The sequence below is a fragment of the Rhipicephalus microplus genome, unplaced genomic scaffold, assembly GCF_043290135.1.
Source record: "Rhipicephalus microplus isolate Deutch F79 unplaced genomic scaffold, USDA_Rmic scaffold_397, whole genome shotgun sequence".
NCBI lineage: Eukaryota > Metazoa > Arthropoda > Arachnida > Ixodida > Ixodidae > Rhipicephalus > Rhipicephalus microplus.
The window spans coordinates 30,001-40,000 of record NW_027464961.1 but is presented as its reverse complement, the minus strand read 5'-3'; the positions used below and the strand labels follow the sequence as shown (position 1 = coordinate 40,000).

The 10,000-nt window shown below is 59.5% G+C and overlaps 2 non-coding genes across 2 annotated transcripts; both read right to left on the bottom strand.

The window, feature by feature from the left end:
• Nucleotides 1-82: 82 nt before the first annotated feature.
• On the bottom strand, nucleotides 83-235 carry LOC142794314 (5.8S ribosomal RNA). The gene has a single exon (XR_012892242.1). It is a non-coding gene; the product is annotated as a 5.8S ribosomal RNA (ribosomal RNA).
• Nucleotides 236-1,954: 1,719 nt separating this feature from the next.
• LOC142794304 (small subunit ribosomal RNA) lies at nucleotides 1,955-3,769 on the bottom strand. Its single transcript, XR_012892236.1, has one exon. It is a non-coding gene; the product is annotated as a small subunit ribosomal RNA (ribosomal RNA).
• Between the last annotated feature and the right edge of the window lie 6,231 nt (nucleotides 3,770-10,000).

Genomic DNA, 10,000 nt, shown 5'->3' with positions numbered 1-10,000 from the left:
GCTGTCCGTGTTGCCGACGCGGTCAAAACGAGTCGACGGCTCACGTTCCCTTGTGCGCCGAAGGCTCTCTTGATATGTGATCCGACCCTCAGACAGACGAAGCCAAGGGAAGACCCAAGGCCGCAATGTGCGTTCAAAGAATCAGTGCTCAGTGTGTCCTGCAATTCACACCAAGTCTCGCAGCTGGCTGCGTTCTTCATCGACCCGAGAACCGAGTGATCCACCGCTTAGAGTCGTGAAAAAGTGTTTGTTCAATTCCGTACAGTCAAAACCAAACGTTTCTGGCACTCGGCCAAACAGTGGCCAAGAAGGGCGCTTTTCAGCGCACGCTTGGACTCCAAAACTCTGCCGCGCCTTTTTCGGCTGCCGCAAATCGAGCAAACGGTGTGTTTCGGACGGCGTTTCGCTTCCGCTACTTGCGAGTGCTTTCGTGGTCCACCCCTCTATAAATACTCGGGAGGCGTCGAAGCCGGTTCTCCAAGCCGGACCCGTAGGTATCGTTGTGTGCTCGCTCTCATTGGCCCGCCTAACCAGAAAATGCCTGCGGTACACCCATTTGGATAAGAGTGCACGCAGATGCGGGCCTCGACGGCTACACATTTCCTCGGGCGGCCGCCTCCCGGCCTCCGTGGAGCGCGGGATGCACGGTCCCATCGACAAGCCTCTCCCGTTTTTACCGTGGCGTCGCGGTTCACCACGGCGGGCGGGTCGGTCTCCTCCGCATAAAAAGGGGGACCCCCGCTTTTTGTTCCACGAAATCGCACAAGCTTTTTTCGCATCCACGGTTTGCCACCGCACACCAAAATGCCGATCCGGCTGCCTACTTTAGCCAACAGGTGGAGCCAGGCGCGCCGTACTTGCGCGGCACTTCCCACGTCCACCGAAGTCGGTGCCAAGGACCACTTTCGGCGCCGGAGCCGCGTACGAGCCTACTCGAGGCGGAAGAACGAAGCCAGCAAGGGCCTGGCCGCAAGTGCGTTCAATTGTCGGGACGTCCAAGTCCCTCGTTCTTCCGTGCTTCCTCTTTCGGCAAGTCGTTGCGGCACCTTCCCAAAGCGCGCAGACCCGCTAATCGCGACGAGCGCGACGTGGCCGTGCCGCCTTTCCCTCGGCAGCAAGCAAAACGCCTGGCAACGTCGACGCTCCCCTAACCGCGATCTCGCACCGTGTTTCGTGTGGCGAATTCAAAAGCCGGCCGGCGCTGCTGCAACCATTACGGTCGGTACGCATACGCCGCGGAGGGCGGGACGGTCATCGGAGCGTGCGGTTCCTCCATCGAGTACTGCGCACCTCGGCCGTCGCATCGCCGTGCCATGACCGGCCGCGCGTCAACGCGAACCGGTGCCAGCGAGATCCCTCGCCTGCAAGAACCGACCGGCAGCCTCCGTCACCCGAGGACGCGGAGGCGCTTGCCGCGGACGGCGGGACGGTATGCACTGGTGCACAGCGGACCCGTCACATCGCCAGTTCCTTGACCGACCGCCGACGCTTGTGCCGTTCCTCTCGTACTTGGCAGTCGCCGCGCGATTGTCGGGTCTCGTTCTTGCACGCTCGAACGGTCGGGAGGGCACTCGGCTGGCGTTTCGGGAACGCGCAGCCTCGCCTTCTACCGACGTAACCACGACTCGCCGTTCGCGCTCCGCCGCTCCTGTTTACAGTACTAGGCGGTCCCGCAGCGGTCGGGTCGCGCATTTCGAGCGCTTCGAGCCACGGTGCAGTGGCGGGTCGAAAGCCGACCTATGAGTGCGTTGCGCCGTTTGTACCCGCGTCCGCCACCTGGCCGACCGTCCAAGGTCGCGGTGTTGGCGTCCGCTGGGCGCAACAATTTGTCACGGGGTGCCGCTCCACATTCAGGCAGCCCCGTGGGGAAAAGCCGACCCCGCGTCCAAACGGGGTCAGCGGCAGAAAGTGTCGGGCGCAGACGCAGCTGAGGCGCTCACCCTTCACAATCCGTTAATGATCCTTCCGCAGGTTCACCTACGGAAACCTTGTTACGACTTTTACTTCCTCTAAATGATCAAGTTTGGTCATCTTTCCAACAGACCGGCGCAACCGAAAGGCCGCGCCGGACATCGGTCCGAAGACCTCACTAAATCATTCAATCGGTAGTAGCGACGGGCGGTGTGTACAAAGGGCAGGGACGTAATCAACGCGAGCTTATGACTCGCGCTTACTGGGAATTCCTCGTTCAAGGGGAACAATTGCAAGCCCCTATCCCAATCACGAAAGAAGTTCCACGGGTTACCCAGTCTTTTCAGACAGGGATAAAGACACGCTGCTTCCTTCAGTGTAGCGCGCGTGCGGCCCCGGACATCTAAGGGCATCACAGACCTGTTATTGCTCTGTTTCGTGCGGCTAGGAGCCGCTTGTCCCTCTAAGAAGGTTGTAAGGTGCTGGGAACCCCGCACCTATTTAATAGGCTAGAGTCTCGTTCGTTATCGGAATTAACCAGACAAATCGCTCCACCAACTAAGAACGGCCATGCACCACCATCCACCGAATCAAGAAAGAGCTCTCAATCTGTCAATCCTCCCAGTGTCCGGGCCGGGTAAGTTTTCCCGTGTTGAGTCAAATTAAGCCGCAGGCTCCACTCCTGGTGGTGCCCTTCCGTCAATTCCTTTAAGTTTCAGCTTTGCAACCATACTTCCCCCGGAACCCAAATACTTTGGTTTCCCGGAAGCTGCCCGCCGAGTCATTTGAGTAACTCAGGCGGATCGCTGGTTGGCATCGTTTATGGTCAGAACTAGGGCGGTATCTGATCGCCTTCGAACCTCTGACTTTCGTTCTTGATCAATGAAAACATTCTTGGCAAATGCTTTCGCAGTAGTTCGTCTTGCGACGGTCCAAGAATTTCACCTCTAGCGCCGCAATACGAATGCCCCCGTCCGTCCCTCTTAATCATTACCTCGTATTCCAAAAACCAACAGAACAGAAACGAGGTCTTGTTCTATTATTCCATGCAAGTTTATTCAGGCGACTCGCCTGCGTTGAGCACTCTAATTTTTTCAAAGTAAAAGCACCGGCCATCTCGAGGCACACAATGAAGTGCACCAAGAAAGAACCGGCATGATGTTCAGTCCGAGCCGTCGCATCGGGTAGATGCACTACTCGTCTGGAACTGAGATCCAACTACGAGCTTTTTAACCGCAGCAGCTTTAGTATACGCTATTGGAGCTGGAATTACCGCGGCTGCTGGCACCAGACTTGCCCTCCAATTGATCCTCGTTAAAGGATTTAGAGTGTACTCATTTCAATTACGGGGCCTCAAAAGAGTCCCGTATTGTTATTTTTCGTCACTACCTCCCCGTGCCGGGAGTGGGTAATTTGCGCGCCTGCTGCCTTCCTTGGATGTGGTAGCCGTTTCTCAGGCTCCCTCTCCGGAATCGAACCCTGATTCTCCGTTACCCGTAACAACCATGGTAAGCAAGTAACCTACCATCGAAAGTTGATAAGGCAGACACTTGAAAGAAACGTCGCCGGCTCGTGGCCATGCGATCAGCACAAAGTTATCCAGAGTCACCACACAATACGGGCCGAAACCCGATCGATCTTGGTCTAATAAAAGCACCCGTTACCCAAAGGGCTCCAGGCTCACTGCATGTATTAGCTCTAGAATTGCCACAGTTATCCAAGTAGGAAGAAACGATCTAAGGAACCATAACTGATTTAATGAGCCATTCGCGGTTTCGCCTTATTTCGGCATGTACTTAGACATGCATGGCTTAATCTTTGAGACAAGCATATGATTACTGGCAGGATCAACCAGGTAATCGTTCGACTGCGCGTCCGTCCTCGCCCTCGGCGGGCCGGACGCAGTCTGTGTGCGGCGGAGGCCACCTTCAGGCGCCCCAACACGCTTATTTTGCACTCCGAGATGACGGCGTTCGAGCTCGCTACGGCACAACCTTCCCGAAAGACGAGTGGGAGCCGTGCGGCAAGAAGCACGTTCATGCTCGCTCTTTTTCGTTGCATCGACTCGGTCGCGCCGTGCGGGTTGCCCAAGCCCGCTGCACTGTCGGTGGACCGGCCGGAACTAGCAACGGAGCCGAGACTGCAAAGCCGCCAGACGACGGGTCACGCCCGCGTCTTCGGCGCTTTCGCATCTGAATCGCCCGAGGACGACACGGAACACACCTCGATATCGTGGTAAAACGGCACCGTCCGACAACCAGCCCCTAACGCATCAAGCGGATGAGGCTGCAGACGACTGCCGTGGATTCCCCTGGAGCAGACCCGAGGACACGCTTGACGAGGCCGAAGCCCGCCGCATATCAGACACCCGGTCGCTTTCGCGTACGCCGCTCACGAGAACCCCCACATAATAGCAGCGATAAGTACCCAGACCTCCTTGGGCCCTAATACGAGCGTACTCGAGAAAATTTCACCGCGGGTGTGCCCCGAAACGTGTGGCATGTTGAGCGTGCCACAAGTCTACGTCGCTCTCAAACCCGCCGAGGTCGTAGAATTTGCGACCCTACTCACGAAATTCCCACCGAGGATACGGCCGCAAACGTACCGCACCTTGGGTAGGCCACGAGTTTGTGCAACACTACGCTGACGGCACAGCACCGAGGTCGTGCGCGCACGCACGGGAAAATTCCGCCGCGGTTTCTGCCGAAAACGTGAGGCACCACGACTCTCCGCAAGTTCGCGTCGACTGCGAAAGACCGAAGTCGTGAACGACGTGTCCGCTACTCGCCGCCGACACGCTGGACACCAAACGTACAACGACTCGACGGCGTCGTAGAGGCCCACGACGCGGTTTTCCTTAACGACGTCGCGGCGTGGCACCGACAGGTTAGAACGGCCGACCAACGTTCCCTGTCCGCCGTTCGGCTCAGTCGAAGGGCTCGGCGACTTCGGCAACGCTGCGAAGCCGCACGGTGACGCACGCCATGTCCCCATTTTTTTTTTTCTTTCTGCGTCTGCCGGGGTGCCCCTATAATAGCAGCGATAAGCACCCAGACCGCCGTGGGTCGCTCGCCCCGGCTGACGTGGTTTTTCGTACTCCTGCGGCGGTCGCCGTCAAGCACGTCCAAATACGCTACTTTCGTGGGCGCATTCACGCTCTTTCGCTTCGCCGGAGTGCCAGCACTCACTCTGCCAAAAACGGCGAACATCCGAGCGGCGGTTCCCACTTTTGCGTCGGCGTCGCAAACCCCGCCCCGGCAGACGAGGTTTGCCGTACTCGTGCGACGGTGGCCGGCGGGCACGTCGAAAGACGCCGATATCGTGCGCGAATTGGCGCACCTTGGCTTCACCGGAGTGCCGCCACTGACTCCTCCAAAAACGGCGAAGATCCGAGCGGCGCTTCCCACTTTCGCATCGGCGTCCCGAACTCCGCCCCGGCTGACGCGGTTTACCGTACTCGTGCGACGGTCGCCGGCGAGCACGTGGAAAGACGCCGATATCGTGCCCGAATCGGCTCCGTTCGGCTTCGCCGGAGTGCCAGCACTGGCTCGGCGAAAGACGACGAACATCCGAGCGACGGTTCTCACTATTGCGTACGCGTCGCAAACCCCGCCCCGGCAGACGCACTTTGCCGTACTCGTGCGACGGTCGCCGGCGAGCACGTAGAAAGACGCCGATATCGTGCCGGAATCGGCCCCGTTTGGCTTCGCCGGAGTGCCAGCACTCACTCGGCCACAAACGGCGAACATCCGAGCGGCGGTTCCCACTTAGCCGTCGGCGTCCCGAACTCCGCCCCGGCAGACGCGGTTGCCGAGCTCGTGCGACTAGCGACCGCGAAGCCGTCTCGCGACGCCGCTTTCGTGCGCGGCTCCCACTGCGACCTGGGTCACCCGAGGTCGACGAGCAAAAAAGAATGTCGAAAAAAAATTTTTTTTTTTTTTGCGTCTGCCGGGGTGCCCCTATAATAGCAGCGATAAGCACCCAGACCGCCATGGGTCGCTCGCCCCGGCTGACGTGGTTTTTCGTTTTCCTGCGGTGGTCGTCGTCAAGCACGTCCAAACACGCCACTTTCGTGGGCGCATTCGCGCTCTTTCGCTTCGCCGGAGTGCCAGCACTCACTCTGCCAAAAACGGCGAACATCCGAGCGGCGGTTCCCACTTTTGCGTCGGCGTCGCAAACCCCGCCCCGGCAGACGAGGTTTGCCGTACTCGTGCGACGGTGGCCGGCGGGCACGTCGAAAGACGCCGATATCGTGCGCGAATTGGCGCACCTTGGCTTCACCGGAGTGCCGCCACTGACTCCTCCAAAAACGGCGAAGATCCGAGCGGCGCTTCCCACTTTCGCATCGGCGTCCCGAACTCCGCCCCGGCTGACGCGGTTTACCGTACTCGTGCGACGGTCGCCGGCGAGCACGTGGAAAGACGCCGATATCGTGCCCGAATCGGCTCCGTTCGGCTTCGCCGGATTGCCAGCACTGGCTCGGCGAAAGACGACGAACATCCGAGCGACGGTTCTCACTATTGCGTACGCGTCGCAAACCCCGCCCCGGCAGACGCACTTTGCCGTACTCGTGCGACGGTCGCCGGCGAGCACGTAGAAAGACGCCGATATCGTGCCGGAATCGGCCCCGTTTGGCTTCGCCGGAGTGCCAGCACTCACTCGGCCACAAACGGCGAACATCCGAGCGGCGGTTCCCACTTAGCCGTCGGCGTCCCGAACTCCGCCCCGGCAGACGCGGTTGCCGAGCTCGTGCGACTAGCGACCGCGAAGCCGTCTCGCGACGCCGCTTTCGTGCGCGGCTCCCACTGCGACCTGGGTCACCCGAGGTCGACGAGCAAAAAAGAATGTCGAAAAAAATTTTTTTTTTTTTTTTGCGTCTGCCGGGGTGCCCCTATAATAGCAGCGATAAGCACCCAGACCGCCATGGGTCGCTCGCCCCGGCTGACGTGGTTTTTCGTTTTCCTGCGGTGGTCGTCGTCAAGCACGTCCAAACACGCCACTTTCGTGGGCGCATTCGCGCTCTTTCGCTTCGCCGGAGTGCCAGCACTCACTCTGCCAAAAACGGCGAACATCCTAGTGGCGGTTCCCACTTTTGCGTCGGCGTCGCCAACCCCGCCCCGGCATACGCGGTTTGCCGTACTCGTGCGGCGGTGGCCGGCGGGCACGTCGAAAGACACCGATATCGTGCGCGAGTCGATGCTTCTTGGTCTCGCAGGAGGGCCGCCACTCACTCCTGCAAAAACGGCGAAGATCCGAGCGGCGCTTCCCACTTTTTCGTCGGCGTCGCAAACCTCGCCCCGGCAGACGCGCTTTGCCGTACTCGTGCGACGGTCGCCGGCGAGCACGTCGAAATACGCCGATATCGTGCCCGAATCGGCCCCGTTTCGCTTCGCCGGAGTGCCAGCACTCGCTCGGCCAAAGACGACGAACATCCGAGCGACGGTTCCCACTATTGCGTACGCGTCGCGAACCCCGCCCCGGCAGACGCGGTTTGCCGTACTCGTGCGGCGGTGGCCGGCGGGCACGTCGAAAGACGCCGATATCGTGCACGAATTGGCGCTCCTTGGCTTCACCGGAGTGCCAGCACTCACTCGGCCAAAAACGGCGAACATCCGAGCAGCGGTACCCACTTAGCCGTCGGCATCCCGAACTCCGCGCCGGCTGACGCGGTTGCCGAGCTCGTGCGACTAGCGACCGCGAACGCGTCTCGCGACGCCGCTTTCGTGCGCGGCTCCCATTGCGACCTGGGTTACCCGAGCTCGACCAGCAAAAAAGAAGGTCGAAAATTTTTTTTTTTTTTTCTGCGTCTGCCGGGGTGCCCCTATAATAGCAGCGATAAGCACCCAGACCGCCGTGTGTCGCTCGCCCCGGCTGACGTGGTTTTTCGTACTCCTGCAGCGGTCGCCGTCACGCACGTCCAAATACGCCACTTTCGTGGGCGCATTCGCGCTCTTTCGCGTCGCCGGAGTGCCAGCACTCACTCTGCCAAAAACGGCCAACATCCGAGCGGCGGTTCCCACTTTTGCGTCGGCGTCGTAAACCCCGCCCCGGCAGACGCGGTTTGCCCTACTCGTGCGACGGTCGCCGGCGAGCGCGTCGAAAGACGCCGATATCGTGCGCTAATTGGCGCTCCTTGGCTTCTCCGGAGTGCCGCCACTCACTCCTCCAAAAATGGCGAAGATCCGAGCGGCGTTCTCCACTTTCGCATCGGCGTCCCGAACTCCGCCCGGGCTGACGCGGTTTACCGTACTCGTGCGACGGTCGCCGGCGGGCACGTCGAAAGACGCCGATATCGTGCCGTAATCGGCCCCGTTTGGCTTCGCCCGAGTGCCAGCACTCACTCGGCCAAAAACGGCGAACATCCGAGCAGCGTTTCCCACTTTCGCATCGGCGTCCCGAAGCCCGCCCCGGCAGACGCGGTTTGCCCTACTCGAGCGACGGTCGCCGGCGATCACGTCGAAAGGCGCCGAATTCGTGCACGAATCGATGCTTCTTGGTCTCGCAGGAGGGCCGCCACTCACTCCTGCAAAAACGGCGAAGATCCGAGTTGCGCTTCCCACTTTTTCGTCGGCGTCCCGAACTACGCCCCGGCTGACGCGGTTTACCGTACTCGTGCGACGGTCGCCGGCGGGCACTTCAAAATACGCCGATTTCGTGGGCGCATTCACGCTGTTTCGCTTCCCCGGAGTGCCAACACTCACTCTGCCGAAAGCGGCGATCATCCGAGCGGCGGTTCCCACTTTTGCGTCGGCTTCGCAAACGGCGCCCCGGCAGACGCGCTCGTGCGACGTACTCGTGCGACGGTCGCCGGCGAGCACGTCGAAAGACGCCGATATCGTGCTCGAATCGACCCCGTTTCGCTTCGCCGGAGTGCTGCCAGTCACGGCGCAGAAAACGGCGAACAAGTGTTTTTTTTTTTTTTTTTCCTAGAATTTGTGTTATAGAAGGCACATTTGATATCGGACGATAATTTTCAACTTTATCACGCGCACCGATTTTCGTGTAGAGGTTTGCAAGTTTATGGGAATTTCTCCACTTGGAATAATGCGATTTAGTAGTACTACGAGAACTTCATGGATGTACTCAAGGGTACGGGGCAAGTCAGTTACGTCAACACCTGCAGATTTTTTACACTTCAAACTGAAAATTGTTGGTTGTGAGTCCTCGTGTGATATTAAAGGCCGATTCGCTAACACATAGAACAAAGAAAGAAAGGAAGAAAAAACGCCCGCGCTCGCTCAAGAAACCTGGGTTCGCAACAAGTGGCAACAACAAGCAACCGAGCGAGTGCGCCAAAACCCGTGGCGGCCGAACAAACGCGAAGTCCCAACCGCGTCAGCCGGGGCGGCACGGGACAGGAAAAATCACTTCAGCCGGGGCGGCGGGGCACCGAATAAACCTCGTCACCTCGTCGCAGGATAAAAGAGGAAACAAAAAGTCTAAACAGCGTCTGCTGGAGCGAATGCGTAATAAAACAACAACAACAACAAAAAAAAAACACCCGCGCTCAAGAAGTCTGCAATCACCACAAAAGGCGACTGTGACCGAGCAGCGTCAGCCGGGGCCGTGCGGAAACGGAAAAACCGCGACTACCGGGGCGTCGAGGCACCGAAAAATCCACTTCAGCCGCGGCGAAAAAAAAACAAAAAGAAAGACGGAGGGGGGGGGGGGGAACCACGTCTGCCGGGGCGAAGGAAAAAAAAAACGCGTCTGCCGGGGCGAGCCCGGGTGCGGCACCACCGGGAAAACTGTGGCAAACAGACATGGCGATCGAGTGAGTGGGCCACCAGCCAGGCTCAGCCAAAAAGTGCTAAGTCCGAACTGCGTCAGCCGGGGCGGCAAAAACCGCGTCAGCCGGGGCGGCGCAAAAAACCGCGTCTGCCGGGGCGGCACGAAACCGCGTCAGCCGGGGCGGCGCGAAAACTGCGTCAGCCGGGGCGAAAGAAAAAAAAAAAACGCGTCTGCCGGGGCGAGCCCGGGTGCGGCACCACCGGGAAAACTGTGGCAAACAGACATGGCGATCGAGTGAGTGGGCCGCCAGCCAGGCACAGCCGAAAAGTGCCAAGTCCGAACTGCGTCAGCCGGGGCG